Source organism: Hibiscus syriacus, unplaced genomic scaffold (assembly GCF_006381635.1).
Source record: "Hibiscus syriacus cultivar Baekdansim isolate YM2019G1 unplaced genomic scaffold, ASM638163v2 tig00111330_pilon, whole genome shotgun sequence".
NCBI classification, from domain to species: domain Eukaryota; kingdom Viridiplantae; phylum Streptophyta; class Magnoliopsida; order Malvales; family Malvaceae; genus Hibiscus; species Hibiscus syriacus.
The window spans coordinates 6,199,781-6,224,525 of record NW_024063059.1 but is presented as its reverse complement, the minus strand read 5'-3'; the positions used below and the strand labels follow the sequence as shown (position 1 = coordinate 6,224,525).

Here is a 24,745-nt window from a genome sequence, read left to right as displayed (position 1 = left end):
TTTCATCAAAATTTATTCATTCTTCTTGAGTATAACCTTGAACAACAAGTTTAGCTTTGTTCCTCACTACATTACCATCTTTATCTAATTTATTCCTAAATACTCATTTAGTACCTATAATAGATTTGTCACTAGGCCTTTCAACTACTGTTCATACTTGACTTCTCTCAAATTGATTTAACTCATCATGCATAATAATAGCCTAATGTTCATCATTTAAGGCTTCTTTAATATTGTTGGCTCTATGGATGAAATAAATGCAACAAAATTAAAAATAATTTTAAGAGAAGATCTAGTGGTACCCCTTTAGATGGATCCCCCAAAATTTCACCACATTTGACATAGTTGTACTCCCTTGGGTAGGAGACCTCAATTTCCTCTAGAGTTAGATTCTTGAGAGCATATTGAATTTGCGCATCCTTTACTTCTTGCAATGATGATTCACCAACTTCATTTAAGTTTACGATACCTACATCATCATCAAAACACAAATCATTTCTTGGAATGGATTATCATTGAAAACAACATGAATAAATTTTTTTACCACTAAAGTTCTTTGATTAAAAACTCGATAAGCTTTAGAGTTCATGGAATATCCAAGAAAGATTCTTTCATCACTTTTTACATCAAATTTACCAAGATTGTCTTTTCCATTATTCAAAACAAAACCCTTACATCCAAAAGGGTGAAAATAGCTAATGTTAGATTTTTATTTTTAAAAAGATCATATGGGGTTTTCTTTAAAATATAATTAATTATTACTCTATTTATAATATAGCAAGTGGTGTTTGTGGCTTCCACCCAAAAATGTTTTGGTAAATTATTTTCATAAAGCATGGTTCTAGTCATTTCCTCTAAAGTTTTATTTTTCCTCTCAACAACTCCATTTTGTTGAGGGATTCTAAAGGATAAAACATTATAGCTAATATCAGAAGAGTTGCAAAAATGCTCAAAACCAAGATTTTGAAATTCAGTTCCATGATCACTCCTAACACTAGAAATTGAGTAACATTTTCATTTTGGTTTATTTTTGAAAAGAGATAGATTTATCTAAACCTTCATCCCTGTACTTAAAAAAAAGAATCCATGTGAGTCTAGAGTAATCATCAACAAGCACAAAAGCATGTTGTTTTCCACCCAAGTTAGTAGTCCTAATAGGCTCAAATAAATCAATATGAATCACCATGGGAAACCCATGTATTTCTGGTGTAAAGTGTGTCGTAGCCATCCCATGACATGAATGGAACACTGGAGATGGCACATTGAAGAACATCAGGGAACCTGGCCAACACCATGGCTGAGAGATAACCACCATAGCTCCACTCGTACAACCGGATATGGCCAGGCTTTGCCAGCCCCTGTTCAATTAGCCATTCAACACCGGTGAGCTGATCCCCAACATCAACACGGCCAATGTTTCCTTTGAGAAAGCCTTCAAACTCCAGTCCATGTCTTGCCGATCCTCTATTATCTAGCTGCAAAGAGCATTTATTAGGCGAGGAACTAAAGGGGTGGATGCATAAGATCGATGTCTGCAAAAAAACTGCTAACCTATAGAAATCATGCACACTAGCTAAATATTATCAATAAGTTGTTAATGCTGGAAATACAAACCTTCCAAACTAAAATGCCTTTGCTCCGCAAGTAATGTGCTCGCATGTCAACTGTAATTATCCAAGAATTATGAACAAGCTGAACACCAGGACCACCATAAACACTTACCATGGTTTTGTATGGTGGGGGTCCAAATCTTGTTGCATCCGGATTATATAAAGCCCCATATAATTTGGTACCATCATTTGCCTGTGCTGTATGTAAATTGTCACCGGAGGCAAGTTAAAGTTTTTAAAGCCTGGAAATAAGGGATGGGGGCTCATAAATAGACGATATTACACTTCCATCAATCAAGTTGCATAACGAAACCCTAGGGGTCGTATCGATGAATCATGAATATTAACAAATTTCCACTTGTGATGATCAAGCACAAATACATGTTTTCCCTTGCCATGAGTCAGTCTGTTAGAGTGCTATTAGTTTGTTATGGTTTGTTATTAGCTTGTTATTAGTTTGTTATGGTTTGTTGGTTACTTGGGCTATATAAGCCATCCTTTTGTATTAGGTTGTAAGCTGAGTATTTTCCTATTATTTAATAAAAGCTTCTTCAATCATCTCTCCCTCTTATCATCTGCTTCCTCATTTGCTAACTCAGGTCACTAACCTTCCATCACTCTCAGCCTCTATGGCTGCATTCTCGCATGGTATCATTCGCCAACAGTCCTAATGTTGTTTTTCTTTCGCTTCTGCCTTTTGGAGCCGATTTTACCACTGCCGTGCGATTTGTTGCTAATTCATCATTGTTCCTTTGTTTTTTTCTGGCTGATGTTGCATTTCTACGATCTGGAATCGTCGATTTGTTTCTCTGGTGAGATCTATACCTTTATGGTTATTCTTGTACTTTGATTCTTCGTTTTTATTTTTTTGGAGTGTGGTTCTTGGAGCTATAATCTGGTTTGTGTTGGGCACTTATGTTGCTATTTTTCCATGTGGTTTTGGTTCAATCCGGCTTGCTTAAGTTTGAGAGATACCTCCACAATTATATTGTCATTTACCTTTCAATTTGAGATCGACACATGCTTGTGATTCATATTATTCCTCTTGTTTCTATAGTTTAGCGTGCATGCACAGCATCGATGCTCTGGATGCATTAGATCTTAGATTCCTGGTTGCATGCAACTGCTGTTGTTTGGATTCTGCTGAATTTGTTGTCCTGTTGCTCTTGAACGCTGGTGCTCTGTTATGGCATGGTTCTATGGAATCTTCTTAGATTTATTTACAGATGTGTATCAATCTGCATGCCTAGAAACTGGTCGAAGAAATGTCTGAATGAGTAACTCTGAAGTTTGCTGCTTAGCTTTTCCCTCTACGTTTCCCTGTGTTGATGTTGTATTTCCCTGGTTTCAATTTCGTTTGGTGTGGACTGTCTCATCTTGGTTGTGGTTTAAACAAACTTGAATTTACTGGAGGCTATCAGATAAACGTAACCACTGGATGAGATCTAACTAGTCTGATGTTTCTCTTTAATGCTTTGGTTGATTACCAGTTTTGCTGATGGTTTTTCAATGGAGCTTGTTGCAGATGTCAATTTTTTTAGTTGTTTTAGTTAATATTTGGTTGCTTTAGTTCACTACTACTCGTGTTATTCATTCGTATTGTGGTTTTGCTGCTACAAAGTGTTGATGGTCTGATTCACTCGTAGCTTAACCGCCTTGCTTCCAACAAAACAAAAGTCCCAATAAGTGAAGAGGAAGAATAGTGAAGATGAAAAATAACTCTTCAAAAGAAGAAGAAGAAAAGCCGAGGAAAGTTGAAGAAAGAAGATGTTTTAGGGGAAAGAGAATTTGTTCGGTAAATTGTTCATCAAGACGGCAAGACGGTTGAACTCCAGCTTATTAAGTTTGCATTCTTTGTTTGACCAACTCTCTAATAGCAAGTTCATTTTGAAGAAAATTAAAAGGTTGAAAAGTAGGGTGAATGTTAGAGTGCTATTAGTTTGTTATGGTTTTTTATTAGCTTGTTATTAGTTTGTTATTATTAGTTTGTAATGGTTTGTTGGTTACTTGGGCTATATAAGCCATCCTTTTGTATTGGGTTGTAAGATGAGTATTTTCCTATTGTTTAATAAAAGCTTCTTCAATCATCTCTCCCTCTTATCGTCTTCTTCCTCATTTGCTAACTCAGGTCACTAACCTTCCATCACTCTCAGCTTCTATGGTTGCATTCTCACACAGTCTGACAGGAGCTAGCAACGTAGAATTTTCATTCGGCCATAACTTAGCCCATTGAGAGTTTCAGTGAAATATACAGGCCCTGCAGCCTCGTTTATACCGGAAATTTGCTCAACCATCCAGATAAAGATGTTTGAATCCTATTTTTTCACTTGCCCAGATGAAACCTCCTTTGTCCAGAGCAATCATATAGATTAATCCAAGGTTTTAGTTCTTCAACCATCAAAACATTTTTCTGGCTTGTCTTGTTATCAAACTTAAGGACCTTTAGTTTGGAGTGAGAACGATTTAGGATTTGCGTTGTAAGAAAATTTCCATGTATCCAATGGACTCTAGCCAAATATTCATCATCATTGGTTGGTCCGCCACAGATAAGATTCATCCAGGTGGACACCACCCCCAAGCCGAACCTTGACATTTTGAAGCCCATGCAAAAGGATATGCATGGTTTTCATGTGCCTTTACACCAACTGAGCTTTTTCCTTGGTGCATAATTCTAAAAAGAGGTATCTCACAATAATCAACCTCTGTAAATGCAATGAACTTGCCATCAAGTGACCACTAATACCCAGTTTTTCTATCCATCTCCTCATGCAATCAGTGAAATTCAAAAAAAAATGAAAGAGTGAAATCTACACGAACAATAAAGATTAAAAGGAGAAAAGGAAGAATTTCGGCATCATTGTAACTTCATGGAACTGGCTTTATCCCTCTTAAAGAATTGTAACCGTAAACGACAGAATCGTAAGTTCAAGAATCCTATTAAATATTTGGATAAATTATAAATTTGGTAACTAAACTTTTCTCTCTCTCCAATTTCACTCATTGTACTTTAAATCTTTTCAATTTTCTCACTGAACTTGATACATTTGGTTTTTTTGTCACTTGGCCGTTAAATGATTAACGAAGTCAAAATGGACAGTTATATGAATGCAAAACAACGTCGTTTTGGTAAAAATTTTATTTTTCTAAAACGATAGTTTTAACGCCGTTAATTATTTAACGGCAGAGTGACCGATATAGGAGAGAGAGTAAAGTTCAGTGACCAAAAAACCTAATGTATTAAGTTAAGTGAGGAAATTGGAAACTTTTAAAGTTCAGTAAGTAAAATAGGATAAAAGGTAAAGTTTAGTGATGAAATTTGTAATTTACCCTCAATTTTTAAAATTTAAAGAACACAATAAATATAAAAATAGTATAAAAGAGATTTTTTTTTTTCTAGAAAAGTACAAAAACTTTAGGTATATTTTCACCTTAAAGATTTGATTGAAAATTTTGTCTTCTAATCAACACTTATAAGAACAAATCAAACGTTTATGCAAGGTTTTCATATTGACCTAGATAATTTATTTTTCATTCTAAACTTAAATTTGACTTAAATTTAAAATTTTAAAATAAATAATTAACCAAATGAAGTTAAATTGAATAGAAATTTATCAGATCTAGATAGAATAACCATCCCTATATATCTAATAGAAAACATAACCTTGCTTCTGCTCGCCGCTAGCCACCTCTCCTAATATGATGAGAGCTAGTAATATAATATTATTAATGATAAATTAATAATATTAATGATTACGTCATAATTTTATTATTATTAATAATAAATAAAAATAGATAAATGGTATTTCGATTAAGGGTGTTCGCGGTCGGTTAACAGTACCGTTTAATCTAAACGATGTGATTAATCGTTGTAACGGTTACTAAATTTTACTAACCATAATCTAACCATTAAAAAACGATTAACTGATAACGGTTAACCGTTACTAACGATTCGGTTACACAGGTTAACATGTAACCTATTACAATTTTTTCCATATTTTTACTCCTTAATTTTTAGAAAAATACACATTGACACTACATAGTACTTAATACATATACGTATTACATTTACATATTTTTATATTAGTTTAAATTTCCAACACACAAACAAAAATATATGTAATTAATCATACTATAAGTTTAAGCCGAAATGGAATTTGTCTCATCAATCTTGAAGTTTGATTTTTTCTTTTTAATATGTTTTATTTATTTTTTCTTGTCAACTAAAATATAAAATATATATTTCTAAAGTTAAATAAATAATTAACTGAGATATAATAAAATTTGATCCCATAACTGTTTGTATTGTATAGTAATTTAAGATTATGAGATCATATTTTATCATATCTCAATCAATAAATTAAAGTCTAACTTAGACGATTATTAAATTTTTAATAAAAAAAGATGAATTTTAGATATATAATATATTCATAATCGGATGATCATTTAATAATTTTTAGGGTAAACTACACAGTTTAAAGAGAAAATTTTGTCTTCTTCTCCATTCTTCTTTTTTCTTACCCCTCCACTTAAAAACCAGGGTAACTATATTCCACCCTGAATAAAGAAGTGTTGCAGAGCTCAGTAGTGTCACACCATTGTTATAATATATAACATTAGCATCCTATTACCCTAGTAACGACTGTTAACAACGAGTGATCGATTTGTTATAAATCGATAACGTTAATGACTAATTTGTTATTTTTGAAACTTCAATAAAAAAATATAAAGAAATTTTAATAAAATCTAAAAATTTACTCAAACATTAATGATCATCTATATAATTTACTCTTATTTTTAATAATTAAATAACCCATTCTTATAGTGGAAAAAATCATTTTATATTTTTTTCATATCAACAAAATAACTCGCACCAACCAACAATCAGTTGGGATAAGACACTATAAAGATAGATATTAGAATCCAAATAATTGAAAATGAAATAAAATGGGTTGGAAGGATAATTCTTGCCTCTACAATACTCAATTCAAATTAATCAATAAATAGATTGGATATCGGTAAAATATAATATCCTTTGTTCAGAAGAGTTAAATTAGAAAGGTTACGATTGAAATAAGAATGATGTTAGATGGAAGGTGTTGTGGTTAGGTCCGTTTGTTTAAAGTAAAACGTTTTCCTCATTTTTCAGTGTTTGGTTGGAGGAAAGCTGATTGGTTAATGTAAAACTTTTTCCTGGTCAACAGAATTTTTTTTGTGTTACGCTTTGATTTTCCGTAAGTCATTTTTCGAACTTTTCACTTCAAATAATAAATACTAAAAATAATTTTATTTTATGAATTTAATATTAATTATTAAAATATTTAAAATATATTTATTAACATTTCTAATAAAATATTTTAATATCATTCTTCTCACCCTCGAGGACGAAGCTTGATTTCTCCTCCTATTTTTAGTCTTTTATCACATGTTCTTCCTTCCATTTCGCTCTTTTGTTCTCCTCGGGTCCTTTTTCAACCAGTCCTTTCCTATTCTTCTCTTTTGATTTTTTTCCCACACAGTTTCTTTCAATATTCTCTGTTTTCCAATGGATTCGATTCAACCAACTCGCGTACTATCATCTTGTAAATTATCTACCTTCGCATTGCCGAGAAGTTTTACTTTCAGGCCGAGTTACCGACTCAGTTTTGATCAAATTTTTGAAAAGGAGTCTTCCAAATGGGAAGTTGAAGGTTGTGAGATCTGAAAAATCTGGGAATGGTTCCGTTGAAGAACAAAAGCATGCTGTTAGGCTGAACTTGGACAGGGATGCTTCCGGCTCTGTTTTCGGCTTAAACTTGATTCCACGTCTGGTATTTTCGTTTCTCTGATAATCTGTGACTTTTTATTGTCTCTATTTCAATGTTACTACAACTTTCCACCTGTTTTTTTTCTTTCTGAGAACAAATTGGCTCATCTTATTTTCTTCACCCCAGACTATTACAAAAAATGAGCTACCGGTTTAATAAGTCACATGTTTTTTGTCTGTGTCCCACCAAGGGTTTTAAGTGTTAACTAGGCATTTCGCTTTCTTCAGGCAAAGTTTTACCCTAGATTTGCGTGCATTTTGGGTTCAACCACATGGGATGTGGAACCAAAGTTGACTACTTTGCCAACACAATATAGATATCATATGAACATAATATTAAATATTAACATGGAAAGAACTAAATTTTTAAAGTTGTTTATAATTATATAATCTTGAATAACCCAAATGCTCATTGTCAAAAGAAAATATGGTGTGTTTTGACTGTAGTTTGAATATGCCCGAATCATGTTCTCGCATGTATAGTACTAAATTGTTGTTGCAATTGCAGTTATTGTGTCACGATGACAGATGTTGTAGATGCCACGGCGTAATTTGTTTAATAAAAATAACTCTGTTTTACATTGTGGTTGTGGTGCCATAACTTTGAAAAAACGTCACGATACTACTGTTATGCCGGCGTCAGCAATTTAATTCTATCTTCACATGTAACTTGTCAGGCATGTATTTGGTCATGCAGAACATACGACCTACACTCGAGCTTCTTGCTAGTCAATACTCATATGTGAAAACTGGGGATTTGATGGAATTTGCATTCTATGTTTATTAGCTATTCATGGTAGATTCAATTCCATTTTTCTCTTTCCACCCACTATCTAGATTACTGCGCATGTTACTCGATTAAACATAGGCTATTGTTTAAGCCCTGCATGTTGTCCATATTGTCTAGAAAATCCTAGGTTTTCATATATATCTGATTCTGGGGTCTTATTTGTTCATTGCCCTATGACAATGGTGAAATTAAAGTTCTACTCATGCCTGCAGGGGGCTTTCGTATGAAGCTTATTTGGTTAAACTATCTATTAGGTCCTTATACTATAGGATTAGAGCAAATCAGTCCATCTATTAAAAACTTGAACAATTTACTCTTTGTGCATTTAACTCTGATGCAATAGATATAATTATAAAAATGACAAAGGTTAAACATTAAGACATACAAACTTATCACATTTTAAAGTACAATTTCAACGTTCAAAGAGCCTTCCTATAAAATTTTATCACTTCACTTTAAAATTAAATATGCACAGACTAATTTGCTTGATTTTACGGTAAGGAGATTAGCTGGCTTTTCACTCCCACTAGGTAGTTTAACTTGGATCAAATAGAATTTTTTATTCCAACTGCGGTTTATCTAATTGTATCATAGGTGACCATGAAGTCATTGACACTAAAGTGGCTGTGGCAACTGTTACAAAAGATAAAGACGACGAAATTAAAATAGAAAAAGTAGAAACTAGAGTCACCTGCAATATTGTTTTTGTTACTGCTGAAGCTGCACCCTACTCGAAGACAGGCGGATTAGGAGATGTTTGAGGTTCTTTGCCTATATAGTTGGCTAACCATGGACAACGAGTCATGGTTGTTTCCCCTAGATACCTGAATGGTACCTCTACAGACGAAAACTTTGCACATGTTTTTGATGCAAATAAACGTATCAGACTACAATGCTTTGGAGGGGAGTAAGAGATTGCATTCTTCCACGAGTATAGGGAAGGTGTTGATTGGGTGAGAACCTCTACTTTTAATCTAAACCTTGATGTAGGGGGATCCGAGACAGATGATGCTGAGCTGTCAGATTGCACGTTGATGGCGCTGAGATACCATGAGTTGGCAGATCAGCGCAAAGGCGGGAATTGATTGTGACATGTTCCTCATTGGGGTCGTTTTGAGTATGTTTCAGTCTTTTGGCCATAACTTTGGCTACAGTTGTCAGAATCGCGCATAAGACCCCAATCCGGAAAGCTCTTTTCGACGCGCACGCTCTCCACATTGAGATACGCTCCATGTGGCCTTTTTTTCAACGTCAAATTCTGCCGTTTTCCCCTCCGAATCACTAGATTTAGTTATTTTTACTATTTATGGTAATATTTCGATTGTTAATTAGGAAGTCAATTTAAATCCGATTTAGGCCGAATTTTTGGGAGATTGCTTATTTTATTTCGAATTTCAATTTAGAGTGATTTTCGGGATTTTACTATTTTTGGCAAAATTCGAATAAAGACGATTTTTTTGCTATAACAGTCCGGCTTGTGGACTGCTTTTTGGCATTGTTTGATTTTATAATATTTTATTAAACCCTAGAGACTTTTTTTTTCTCTGGTTTTTGGGCGAATTTTCTCTTGTGAATCGTCTGTCGGAACTAGCCTACAGGATAATCACTATTCTGTCTGGCGTCAAACCTTCTCTCAAATATTTTGTTAAAGAGATTATTTATTAGAGAATCATGAACAAATTTTCTAGTAGTTAATAACTTTCATTCATCTCTTTGTCAAATTGATTCTGTGGGAGAAAACTTTAATCATGTTAACGGTTTCCTCAATTATAAGGTTTTTGTGGACCATCCTTCTTACCATAGAGCCGGAAATCCTTATGGTGATAGTCATGGCTCTTGTGGTGATAACCAGGTAAAATTTTGTTTGTTTTTTGTTTGAATATGAAATTGCTTATTACTTCTCTATTCACTAATGACAATCTTTTCTACAGTTTCGGTTTACTTTACTTTGCCATGCAGCATGTGAAGCTCCATTAGTGCTTCTATTGGGAGGGTATACCTATGGAGAGAAGTGTCTCTTCCGTGTCAATGATTGGCATGCTGGTCTTGTGCCGGTGTAAGATGTTGCCTTCTTATTGTTTCAATTATGTGCCTGCTATGGTCCAACTCTATTTCAAGTACTATAAAAATTTGTTTTACCAATGAATTAGTTTGACACTTCACATTATACTCAATTTATATAGTTTGCAATTTTACTGCGACTGCTGGTTTGACATCTTACGTATTTCAGGCTTTTGGCTTCCTAATACCGTCCCCACGGTGTTTATAAAGATGCTCGTAGCATCCTTGTAATTCATAACCTTGCTCATCAGGTAGATGCTTTCCTCATGGTTATTCCTTTTGCTTTCTTCTTGGTTCTCTCATGTTAATGCCTTACCAAGACCGATGCTAAAATTTCCTTTTTGGTTTCTTCAGTCCATAAGAATGGTTAAAACCGACCTCTCATGGATCAAACTCCGTGCATTTCTAAACTGCTAATTTTAGATAAATTATATTCCATATGAAAGGGAGTGGAACCTGCAGCAAGCTTTAAGAATTTGGGATTGCCTTCAAACTGGTATGGGGCATTGGAATGGGTGTTTCCTACATGGGCCAGGACGCATGCTCTTGACACAGGGGAAGCTGTCAATATTCTAAAGGGTGCAATTGTGACAGCTGATCGAATACTTACCGTTAGCAAGGTGGTTTATTTTACATAGTGTGCTATTTATGGTATATTTATATCTAGTCTTTTGTCTGGATATATAATGTTGCTAATTCTTTGAATTGTCAAAATGTTGCATTTAAATGCTATGGATGGAGCTTTATTTGATCGTTACAATCATATATATTATGTAAATCTGATTGAAAAGCTACTGAACATCTGTGCTTCATGTATGGGAATTAGCTTCAGTGATTCTATAAGATGGCTTTTGCCAACTGTATTTGTTGGCTATGCATGGGAAATAACAACTGTTGAAGGTGGATATGGTTTACATGAGATATTAAGCAGTCGGAGGGCTGTTCTGAATGGTAAGTGTTCTCTTCTTTCTGAATAGAATATGACCTTTATGATATTTGGCAGAACTCTGAAGCTTTTAGGCCAATGCACTGCAAATTAAGCTATAGTTAAGCCTAATACATAAAAAAATGTGACATCCCACTTTCAGTGGGATTTACATTTTGGGAAGACCTTTATCGAAGTCATAGTTAGTTTTGTCCGTAAGCTTCATGCTGGACAAAAGCAGACGATTATATCAAAGATTACATGCATGGATTATGCATAGGGCTTTTGGATCACGTGTTCTCCAGTCATGTTTATAGTCTCTGAAGGAATTCGAAATTTTCATAGCCAGAGTGATGTGATCCCAATCGGCCCTAACTTTCGTCTTGATCTGATTATATCATTGAAGTTCAACAAGGCTGATTCAAAGGGAGTTCTACCTTACTTCATCCTATACCTGCTCATTTATGCACTATATTTCATCATATGTTTGTATTTACCTCTTAGGAGATGCTTATCATATGATATCATTCATTGCATGAATTTGCATGAGTTTTATTAGTCACATGACATTCATTGCATTTAATAAGTGTGATGTTCATTTAAGCATGCATTGCATTTAAAGCATCTAGTTCATTTAAGGGAAGTATTTCATTTATGCATATTTAAATCATTTAGTAAGCTACTTCATTTATGCATCTAGTTCATTGAATAAAGTTAGTTCATTAATTAAACTAGTTCATTCATCAAACTAGTCCATTTATTAAACTAACTCTTAATTGTTTCATGCATGTTTTCAATTAAAGATTGAATAAAGTTAACCTTTGTGTCTAGGTGCATGAGAGAAGTTGAACGGTTTCAACAGATACAAGAATATCAGTCAGAATGTCTTCAAATTCTGGATGCGATACAGATGTTTTTTGGTCCAGAAATCAATTGAAAATTATTCCTCTATCTCTTAGCTTTTCAACGCCTTTTGAGTAACTACAATCCGATATCGGGAGCTTGAGATATGATCGATTTACTGAAGACGGTGCAGGTTGGAATTTTCATTACGAGAATTTTATACAAGGATGATTTGGATGAGTTTGAGCCAAGGAAGAGTCCTTTCTTCTTCTACCAAGAGACAAGCCATTTAAGGTCATCTTAATTCACCAATTCAAGGCATTCAAGGTTGATGTTATCACCCATTGAAGGCCATTCATGTTTAAGCAAAGGGACATGCAATAACCAGCATTCAAAACTTATCATTCAAGGCCTTTATCATCTTTTGAAGGCTGATTTTATTTCATTTATTCACCAAATTAAGTGATAAAATCAGCAAGGAATTTGAAGAGACAAACTGATTTGAACATGTAGGATGTCCACATTCATCCTATGACTTCATCTATCATCTTTTCTTCCATTTGCAAACAAAAAAAGGCAGTCCAAGAGTCACCCCTCCTTTTTGGACGAATTTAAGGCTGAACTTATCTCAAATTAAAGCTTAATTCACCCATTTTCAATCTACATGGTCAACCATCAAAGGATAAGAAGAATGCCAAGTCATTTAATTGAATTCAATTGCATTTAGGTGATCGCTTATTTTAATTGTAAAAACTCTTCATATGGTGCCTATCAACACTATAAATAGGCACATCTATGGCATTTGTACTTAGAAATTTTTTTTGCATAATAAACTCTTTGAAAGGTTGTTTTCATTTTAGTTCTTGGATTAGAACTCTATCAGTTTCTTGTCAGTCTTGAAGCCTTCCTCTATTTCAATTTTTATAACATTGGTTCCTAGCTCACCCATAGCTAGTGGGTCACGTTCTACCATCTATCACTTCAATTCCATCTTTGTATATTGTTGGTTCCTAGCTCCATATAGCTAGCGGGTCACAATCCATACTTTTTATTTCATCATTCATCTCCCACGCCATAACATCTTTTACCTTCACCTTACTTCCATTCTTTCCACACTATAAATTATTCTCACCACTACACTTTTCCCACTTTACTTCATTTCATTAAACCACAACAACCATCACTCTTCCATCACATTCAAACCACTTTATCATAACTTACAACCTTTCATTTTTAATTTCCTTATATCAATTTCTTTCTTATAACATTATTTGTGCATTTTCAGTCTTCAATCAAAGTACTGTGAAGTTTTACTAGAATCACGATCGGGAAACATCGTATATGACTCGAAATACATAACCAAGATCATATCATTTGGTATCAGAGAAAGTCGATTCAGTAAGCGTATCATTTTCTCAATCTTGGGTTTGTTAAAAAATAAAAAAATAAAAAATTTAAGAGAGCGAGAGCAATTCTTTTCATCTTTGAAAAAATAATTAAGAAGGTTTTGTATTCGTTTCATCGTTTCTTTTATTATATTTACGATTTCATTGCCTATTCTCATCTTTGTTATTCCTTGTAGCCAATTCTTTCTTTACTCACATCATTTTTCCAACAAAGCCCCAATTGTTTCAACTGAAGTCTACAAGACACCTTATAAACCTCGAGGGAGTTCCACAAGAACTTTAAAGGAAAGCAAGAGCGGTAAAAGGCAAGAGTGTACATTAGGGGTAAAAGCATCCCGAGTGAAAAAAGAGTGGGAGTGATTTTTCTTTGGAGTGTATTGGTGAGATTTTTTTGTGTTGGTGAGGTTTATTTTCATCTTTATTAATCTTTTCTTTTCATTATGTCTCGAAAGTATACAAGACCAAATGATTATACAAGAGACAACGTACGAGATTTTTCATCAAATTCTCAATTTCAAGATTTCAAATAAGAAATGAGGAGTTTGCTCAAAAAGTATCTCAACCCAATCTCAAAGAAGTTGGATCGTATAATCAAAAAAGGTTCTTGTTCACAAACACCTCCACTAAAGATCAAAAGGTAAGTAAAGAGGAGAGACGACACTCGATTTGTTTCTAATTCTACATCAAATTGGAGCGAAAGATCTTACAAGGAGGATCCCAATTTTCAAAAAACAAGTAATGTCATAAGTTCAACACAAAGTAAGCTAAGAAATTATGCATCTTTCAATCCAGAAAATCTAGCTCGTCTTCAAGTGTTTGATAATTTTGTCAAAGAAAAATAATTGCAAAAACAACTACAAACTGAAAGTGTTTGCAAAAAAGAAGAAGAAATAAGAGTTGAAAAAGACATTGAGAACAGAGAAAAAGAATTTTGTGAAAAAATGGGGAAAGAGGAGATTTTCGAAGAATAAGAGAATAAGAGTGACATTGAAAAAGAAATTCAAAAAGAAGATGAGAGTGAAAAGGATGTGTTTAAAAAAGAAATTGTTTGTGCAAAAGAGAGAGAGAGAGAGTCAAATTTCATTTTGCACTAACAACCTTAACCATTCTTCTTCTATTCTTGAATTTTCATTGTTAGAGGATGACGGGAAGAGCACTTCAAGAGACATGTCAAACACATTGTCAATTCTAATGATGATCAAACATCATCCATGCCTTAATCATGTTTCAAAGGATGATCCAATGGTGTTTTCTATCACCAAGGAACCGGTGCCCAATAATATCATCAAGCATCCTCCATGGTTTGATTTTTCCATTTCTTTTGTTATTGAATTATTTACTTCTAACTTTCATTTACTTTTCAGAGGGATGATTCAAAAACAAGGAATTGATGTATTGAGTTGCGAGGATAAATTTCTTTGAAATCTTGAGATGAAATTTCCACTCTCCATTTTGCAAATAGTTGATTTGAAGAAAAGGCTATCCACCTACTCAAGAGCCATCATATGAAAGGGAACAAAGATTAAAGGAAATGGTGTAACCTACTTACTTGAAGGAGTTTAAAGGTCAAAACTTTCCACCCACCTTCATAATGATTCAAAGGAACACAAAGAAGGAGTGCAAAGAACATACATCCATTCGGATGAACAACATGGAAATAAAGTGGACAAGCAAGAAAAAACTTAATTCCAAAGAATGGTGTTTGTGCAAAACAAGAATGAAGAAGTTCCCAACTAAAAGGAAGTCGAGATTGTTTCCTTTTGTAGCAAGCGTCGATTTGGGGACAAATTGCTTTAAAGAGGGAGGGAATGATGTGATCCCAATTAGCCCTAACTTTCGTCTTGATTTGATTATATCATTGAAGTTCACCAAGGCTGATTCAAAGGGAGTTCTACCTTACTTTATCCTATACCTGCTTATTTATGCACTATATTTCATCATATGTTTGTATTTACCTCTTAGGAGATACTTATCATATGATATTATTCATTGCATAAATTTGCATGAGTTTTATTAGTCACGTGACATTCATTGCATTTAATAAGTGTGATGTTCATTTAAGCATGCATTGGATTTAAATCATCTAGTTCATTTTGGGAAGTATTTCATTTATGCATATTTAGATCATTTAGTAAGCTACTTCATTCATGCATCTAGTTCATTGAATAAAGTTAGTTAGTTAATTAAACTAGTTTAATCATCAAACTAGTCTATTTATTAAACTAACTCTTAATTGTTTTATGCATGTTTTCAATTAAAGATTGAATAAAGTTCACCTTTGTGTTTAGGTGCATGAGAGAAGTTGAACGGTTTCAAAAGATACAAGAATATCAGTCAGAATGTCTTCAAATTCTGGATGCGATACAGATGTTTTTTGGTCCAGAAATCAATTGGAAATTATTCCTCTATCTCTTATCTTTTCAATGCCTTTTGAATAACCTCAATCTGATATCGGGAGCTTGAGATATGATCGATTTACTGAAGACAGTGCATGCTGGAATTTTTAGTACGAGAATTTTATACAAGGATGATTTGGATGAGTTTGATCCAAGGAAGAGTCCTTTCATCTTATACCAAGAGACAAGCCATTTAATATCATCTAAATTCATCAATTCAAGGCATTCAAGGTTGATGTTATCCCCCATTGAAGCCCAAGAGTCACCCCTCCTTTTTGGACGAATTTAAGGCTGGAATTATCTCAAATTAAAGCTTAATTCATCCAATTTCAATCCACATGGCCAGCCATCAAAGGATAAGAAGATTGCTAAGTCATTTAATTGAATTCAATTGCATTTAGGTGATTTCTTATTTTAATTGTAAAAAAACTCTTCATATGGTGCCTATCAACACTATAAATAGGCACATCCATGGCATTTGTACTTAGAACTTTTTTGCATAATAAACTCTTTGAAAAGTTGCTTTCATTTTAGTTCTTGGATTAAAACTCTATTGGTTTCTTGTTAGTCTTGAATCCTTCCTCCATTTCATTTTTTTATAACGTTGGTTCTTAGCTCACCTATAGCTAGTGGGTCACGTTCCACCCTCTATCACTTTGATTCCATCTTTGTTTATTGTTGGTTCCTAGCTCCATATAGCTAGCGGGTCACAATCCATACTTTTTATTTCATCATTCATCTCTCACGCCATAATATCTTTTACCTTCACCTTACTTCCATTATTTCCACACTATAAATTATTATCACCATTACATTTTCCCCACTTTCCTTCATTTCATTAAACCCACAACATTCATCACTCTTCCATCACCTTCAAACCACTTTATCATAACTTACAACCTATCAAAGCACTGTGAAGTTCTTACTAGAATCACGATCAGGCAGCATCGTATATGATTCGAAACACATAACCGAGATCATATCACAGTCTTTGTGAACATTTAATGATCAGGAATTACAAATGGCATTCATGTTTCCGAATGGGACCCATCTTCAGATAAGCATATTCCTTTCCGTTATTTGACTGCTTCTCTCTCTGGAAAGGTGGTTAATCTATTTTTTTTCTAGTATTAGCCATTTATAGTTGGACAAAGTTGCTCTTCCGAATTCTTTTCCCAACGAGATGTGAACTTCAGGTTCAATGCAAGACTGCTCTCCAACAGGAATTTGGTCTTCCAATTAAGCCTGAATGTCCCTTGGTAAGATTTTACTTTATGTTGGAATAGACTTTGTAGTGAAAGACCAATGCTTAAGTTCTCAGTAAGTTCGTATTTACAGATTGGGTTTATTGGGAGACTTGACTATCAGAAAGGTATTGACCTGATCCACTGGGCTATTCCAGAACTTATGGAAGCTGATGTGCAATTTGTAAGTGGGCTTTCTTTTTATTGGATAACCATGATAAGTGCAAGCAGAATAACTCTTAATTTGTGTAATGCATTCAAGGATGTATTCCTTTTGATTAATATCCTGTTGACCTGTGTTTGGTAGAATGGTGTTTTCATGTTTCTAGGGTCAAAGTAATGTTTCCCCTTATGGAAGGTAAAAGATGATTTACTATTTTTCAAGACCGTATTCGTGTAGGCATTTTCTGCTGGTCATCGATATTAATTTTGCTATGTAATATCATTCTTCCTCATGTTGATGAATCTGGTGATTTAAGATGAAATTGTCCTCTAGCAATTCTCAAGTCTGGGCCGTTGCCTCGTGGCCTCTTTTACCTGTTATTGAGTTTTCTAGTTGTTGTTTCTGTAACTTATAGGAGAACTAAGTTTCTGAATTTGGTTAGGTAATGCTAGGCTCTGGTGACCCACTTTATGAGAACTGGATGAGATCGGCAGAGAATACTTACAGAGATAAATTTCGTTGCTGGGTTGGATTTAATGTTCCAATCTCTCATATGATCACTGCAGGGTAATCAGAAACCTTTTTTTTTGGGTCTAAACCTGTTACTAGAGATACCAATAGCTTATCATGGTTTTGGAATAGAGCAGCTGTGACATACTGTTGATGCCCTCAAGATTCGAAGCCTATGGATTAAACCAATTGTATGCGATGAGATATGGAACCATCCCTGTAGTTCATGCCACAGGAGGACTTGGAGTATGTTAAAACAATACCGTTCTCGTGACATTCGCTTTGTTATGAATTACGTTCATCACACGCCTCCAAACTACTCTTATTCAGGACATGGTAGAGAACTTCAATCCCTACGCCGGGGATGGTAGTGGTGAAGGCACTTGGTATACAATCCTTACCTTTTTTTTCATCTACCGAGTCCTAGTATTTCATTTGCTTGGAGTTTCTCTTAAAATGGTATGGTTTGAACTGTGTTAACAGGTGGGCCTTTTCTCCCTTCCCAAAAGACTGTATGCTGAATGTAAGTTAAATGCTATTCATTTGCCCCTGTGGCCTCCGAAATTGACAAAATGCGATTTTCGCAAGAATAAGTTTGATCGTACTGCACTGCAGGCATTAAGAACGGCTATAAGAACTTACATAGATCATAAGTCAACTTGGGAGGGGTTGATGAGAAGATGTATGCAGAAGGATTTCACCTGGGATAATGCTGCCATTCAATACGAGCAGGTTTTCGAGTGGGCCTTTATCGACCCACAGTGATGGAACAGACAGAAGGTGTTTCAGTAGAGCTCATTTTTTTTACCTGTTTTGGTTGTATATGGTACTGCAGGAAGACCAGTGTAATATTTACAAACAGAATAATGTGTTGTCCGTATATACAACCTTTTTTTTCCCCGCAAAAAGTGAAAGTTTATATAAATCCGTAGAAAAGCACTATGGATTTTATGACAAACCAATTGTATTGATATTTAGCTGAATAACAAAGAGTTTGTATTATCACAAATTAAAGTTAATTTCATAGAAAACTTGTCAAAGATTGAATTCGTCGATTGGTTTAAAACATAGCACGCTCAAATTATTAAAATAAGGCAAAATGGTATGTGAGGTACTCTTGGAAAAAAGAAAAAAAAACCCAAAGTAGCCTTCATCCAATGTGGCTCTTAAACTTAAAAAAATAGGTCAATGTGGTCATTTGATCAATAGTTTTTATCGTTGATCGTTACAACGTGACATCTCACAATGTTAATATGACAATTTACGGTGGTTGGTGACGTGGTTGATAATGTGGCAGATATATTAAATTGATTTTTTGTCAAGTTCGAGGGTTAAATTTTTTCTTTCTAAAAAGTCTATGGATTTATTTAATTTTTAAAATATTAAAAATATTTTTAATTTAAAACACAAAATTATTCAAAAAAATAAATATAAAATACCAAGAATAAAAATTCAATTACTACAAATTAAAAAAACATTATTATATTTTACATCGAAATTTAATTATTTATATAAACATCAATCTGTCTATCCTATACATATTTTATTTCTATACATTTACCTCTAAGGAGGAAGTGAAAGCAGCTATCTTCTCAGCTGAAGGGTCAAGACTTCTACAAAAAAATTTGGGGTGATATTAAAGGGGTGGTCATGGAGTTCTTCAACACGTTCTACGCTGGAAAATTGGCCGAGAAATCAAATTAACCATTTATTCATAACGCTCATTCCGAAGAAATCACCAGAGCGTCTTAATGATAATAGGTCGATATCCCTAGTCAGTAGTCTATATAAGATTGTGCTTCGTGTATTGGCTAGGAGGTTGTCGGGCTGTGTTAACGGAGTAGTTAGGGAGACACAATTTGCATTTATCTCATGAAAGCAAATATTACATTGCTCGCTCATCACTAACGAAGTCATTGATGATTTGAACATAAGGAGAAGAAAAGCATTTGTCTTCGAAGCAGATTTCAGGAAAGAATATGATTCAGTCGATTGGACATTTCTAGACTTGGTTTTGAGAAAGATGGGCTTTGGTAAAAAAATGGCGTCGTTGGATGGCTATGTGCATCTCGACGGCATCCATCACCGTTTTGGTTAATGGTGTTCCTATGAATAAATTTTCCATTAGGAAGGGGCTTCGCCAAGAATACACCTTGTCCCCATTTCTATTCAATTTGGCAAGAGAGGCGTTGAGCGGTATGATAACCAAAGCTGTCAATGTGGGATTGATTGGAGGTGTCTCGGTGGGATCGAACGGTATGAGTGTGTCTCATATCTAGTTTGCCGATGATCTAATAATGTTTTTGGATGATAATCTTGAGTCGATTAGGAACGCGAAGAGGGTATTAGGAATATTTGAAGTAGCCTCTGGCCTTAGCCTAAATGTGAGTAAGTCGACGTTGTATGGGGTTAATTTGCCCGTGCAAAGAGTTCAAAATTGGGCGAGTTTCATCAAATGTGCCTTCGGTAATCTCCCAACAACCTACCTTGCCTTGCCTATCGTGGAGAAGGTTAGTGCAAGATTGGATGGGTGGAAAGGAAAGCTCCATTCGTTTGGAGGAAGGTTGACTTTGATAAGATCGGTCCTAGTAAATATGCCGGTATATTTCCTTTCGCAGTTCAAAATGCCTGAGACGATTGTTACTGTCCTGAATAAGAAGATTGCAAATTTCCTATTGGGCGTGAAGTCAATCCATTGAGTAAAATGGGATAATGTGCGCTGGCCTAGGGCATATGGCGGGCTTGGTTTCTACGATGTGCGAGTTCTAAATTGTTCGCTATTAAACAAATGGCTTTGACGCTACGGGTGTGAACCACAATCTTTATGGAGGAAATTGTTGATGCAAAGTACAGGATGGATCAATACCTAATGATTCCATGTCCTCCACAAACAAGAAATTCCTCAATGATATGGAGGAATATAGACTTCTGGAACGATCATTGGACGGAAGTGAGATTTAAAATTTTAAGGAGGAGAGTACAAAGGATTAGGATGAGAGATAGTTTGAGCTAGTGCAGCGATTCTAGTAGTGCCTACTCGGCTAGCAGCTTTTGCAACATTATAGTACGAGACGGGGGCATTAAAGATAAATTTTGGGACCTGGTCTGGTCGAATTTAGCGCCTGAGAAAGTTCAAGTGTTTGTTTGAAGTGCTGCAATAGAAAGGATTCCAACATTTGTCGAGTTAGTGAAAAGCGGAGTAGAGGATATAGAATCGTGCAAGTGTGTTTTCTGTGAAGAGGAGGAGGAGACAGTAAATCATCGGCTATGTCATTGCAATTTTATTTGGGGGATTTGGACAAGGTGGTTTGCGCTGTAGTGCCTGAATTTCGTATGCTCAGACAATGTAAGATTGTTCGTCGTTTCATGGGCTGATCAACATATTTCTACTGAGCATAAGCAAGTGTGGGCTACGGAAATGTTCAACTTCTTCTGGACGCTTTGATTATGCAGAAACGAAGATGTCTTTGAACAGAATAGATGGAATGAAGAAAGAATTTTTGATGCGACAGTTGTGAAGACAGGGTTTTGGTACAAATGTAAGTGGCCAAATATGAATTTCGCGATATCAGACTTTTCAAATCTCCAAATGGGATGATCCAGGTACGTGGTTGACAGAGCTAAGCATGTTTTGTTTCTCTTTATTTGGGATTTGTATGGTATGGATACCAGTAATTTATTGGTTGGCTGATTTATGTGGATAATTGTTTATCGTAAATTGTTCATAACGAATGGTAGGCTAACTGGTAAACAATAGTAGGTTAAGTTATACGAATTGTTCAATTTATGTGGTCGATTTGGTGGTCAAGCAAGGAGGTCTGCAAGCTTTTGTAGGCTGATACTTAAAGTCACACATAATAGTTATAGCAAGGCGTTAGTGTAGCTGGTGATGCATTGTTTGATATGCTACTCACTGGGTTGATTTTTGTGTTGTGGGTCGTTGCAATTCATTATTTTGTGTTCCTGTTGGGAGATTGGTCCCTTGGTTGAATACTGGAGTTTACTGAATAGTATGATGGGTTGCTTACTCGTCAGGAGTAGTATTTATCGGATTGGTTGGTCTGTTAGATTGCTGTGATGGAGCTTTTATGTTGAGAGGTCGAAGTTTTGCATTTGGTTGTCTGCTGGGCGTTGTCCCCTCTGGTTCATGCTGATTTGTTGGAAAGGAGACTGACCTCTCGCTTCATGAGCGTGGGGTTCCCAGTGCGGATAATGTTGTCAATTTCTGACGATTTTACAAGAGAAAGGTTTTGGTGTTCTTTGGTTTAGATTGTATATGCTTTCGGGAGGTGGTGGGAATGTGCTGGCTTTTTCTAGGAGATGCCCGTTGTTTGCTATTGAGGTAGTGTTGTAGTTTTGGAATTTTCAATTACATGGCTGTGTGATGTTTGTTGTAATGAATTTTTTATGGTCTTCTTTTGAACATGGGATTGCTTTTTTGATTTGCCATTTGGCCTTGGGAGTGTTTTCAGTCCAGAGAACAATTTGAAATGGAAATCAAGAAACAATTTCTGGTCAAAAAAACAGAAAGACAAGAATTGCGCAAGAAGTTCTTTCGGTTAAAACGCCATTCGACTTGGGGGGCATAGGACTTCTTGGTCAATCCAAAAATCTTTCCGACAGGGTGCTCCTACCCCACCATGCCCGGCCTTTACCTCACCTTAACAGGAAAGAGGGGGTATGAAGAGTTGGGAAACAATGCAAGAAGTGTTTGATACAACAGGTAAGCCTAAGGAGCGGCGGCAAAGCTCTTGATTAATCAACGCGAGTGAACTGTGCTTAGACGCTTCGAAAACCGCACCGGTCTATGAGAGGAGTAGGTTTCCCCTCTTAATTAGTTCGGGTGCTCTTGTTCCTTCATCTAGATTAGGAAGGTTTTTTAACGAGACATCAATCAGTGCAGACTTGTCTTTGAATAGTTCGATCGGATTGAATAACATACAAGACTTCCTGTTTTAAAAAATATTATCTTAAACTTTAAATGTCTTTCTAATTCGATTTCACTAATTCTTTTATAAAATTGAACTAACTAAATAATATAAAGTTTTATAAAAAAATAAAATTTAAAAGTGATAAAATTAAAATTTATGTATATCATAAAATATATAATTAGAAAAATAGTTATACAATTAAAAAGAGTATTTTAGTGAATATAACATGATAGAGGAAAATAAAATTCACTAAATATGAATCCATGTGTTTGAGATTTTTTTTAATTATCCTTGACAGTTTTAAAATTTTTCAAGAAATAGAAAAATCGTCTCTATAAATAAAAATAAAATAAAACTCACATTAAAATTGACATGTATGAACATAATAGTATAATTATTCGGCTAAATAAAATAAAATTCACATTATAATTTATCTCTAAATTGAATGAATCATTTAACAATAACATTTTCAATCACTCTAGTTGATATAAATATTTTTAATTTTTTAGTAATTTAATTTTTATTTTTAATAATTTTATATTTAAAATTTTTTATACTTGTATAATTTAAATTTTAAAATATTTTTCCTGAAAAATAAAATAAACCCTTGAAGGGCCATATTATTATTTTTTTAAACCAAATGTTGTGATAGACTGAGTCAAAGCATTTTATTTCCCACTAAAAGACATTTCAACTTGCATACTAAAAATCGAGCGCATATACACAATAACAAAAACTCAATTATGACTTCATTCGTTTAAATTATACTTACCAGGGATGCCTCTTGTCCGATTTGCAAGTGGAGAAGAGACTATCCTTCACACGCTTCGGGATTGTCAGTTGACTCGCAGCATATGTGATCTCTTTATTCCCAGTCAGGCCAAGCTAAGTTTCATTTCTTTGAATCTCTTTGATTGGCTTTCTTCCAATCTTTCTGTTAATGCAGGCTGGAATCATGTTGATCTGTATTGGAGACATCTTTTTCGGCATTCTGATTTGGAGATTTTGGAAGCAGCAAGACTGTCTGATCTTCAATGGTCAAATTTGGTCGGCGCAGGAAATAATTCGGTCACGTGGACATGGGCCAAAACCTTTCGAGATAACCAAGCCAAGACTCTGCGCCGCAATATATTCCAAAACCGGAAACATAGGTGGACTCCCCCTACTTCCAAATCTGTGAAACTAAATATTGACAGAGCGGCGGCTCCTCCTTCGATTAAGGTGACTAGTGGAGGAGCACTTCGTGACGAGGATGGAACTTGGTTGTTTGGTTATCCTAGGAATATTAGTCGGTGGCCCATATTTCAAGCACCATTCTTCGCAGGATTCATAGGTTCGTAACTCATACTTGGAGAGTTAAGTTCACTCATATTGCTCGAGAAGCCAATGTTCTCGCTGATTATCTTTCCTACTGTCGGAACCGTCTTTAGGGTAGGTCCGAAATTGGGATTCGACTTAAGAAATATGATTTGAAGTCGCCACCGATCATTTTAAAAACATTTAGGTGGATCGAACACCATCTTACTTGATCTACGTTTTACCATAAATGTAACGGATTCATGAGTCGGCTACGGTCAATGAAGGATTAGCACACTTGAACCGCCATTTCAGTACCAATTAATTTGTCGGTTGTCTTAGTAGCGAAAATTTGAAATTTAAATTTAAATTTAAAACATTCGATTCGAATTTTTTACCTTTGATCAGTTGGGATTTCTCTATAAAGTTAAAAATGTTAGATAAAAAATAAGAATAAATATTTAAATAAATGAAAGAAACAAAACATAAGAATGAAATAATAATAATAAATCAAAAGAAGAAAAAAATTGTAAAAATGAATAAAAAAAATAGTAAAATAATAAAATAAAAAAGAATAAAATAAAATAAATAAAGAAATAAAATAAAGGAAAAGATGAAATAAAACAAAACAAAAGTAAAAAACAGAAAAAAATATAATAAATAAATAAAAAAATAGTTAAAAATTTAAAGAACCTAACAGTAATTAAATCAAACACCAAATGGTGATTAAAATAAAACACTTGCAAATTTCACAGCCAAATTTGAAC

The 24,745-nt window shown here is 34.5% G+C and overlaps 2 pseudogenes; one reads left to right on the top strand and one right to left on the bottom strand.

Moving 5' to 3' along the window:
• Positions 1-1,169: 1,169 nt before the first annotated feature.
• Positions 1,170-4,654, bottom strand: LOC120158753 (annotated as a pseudogene).
• A 2,042-nt stretch (positions 4,655-6,696) lies between these two features.
• LOC120158752 lies at positions 6,697-24,023 on the top strand (annotated as a pseudogene).
• Positions 24,024-24,745: the final 722 nt, after the last annotated feature.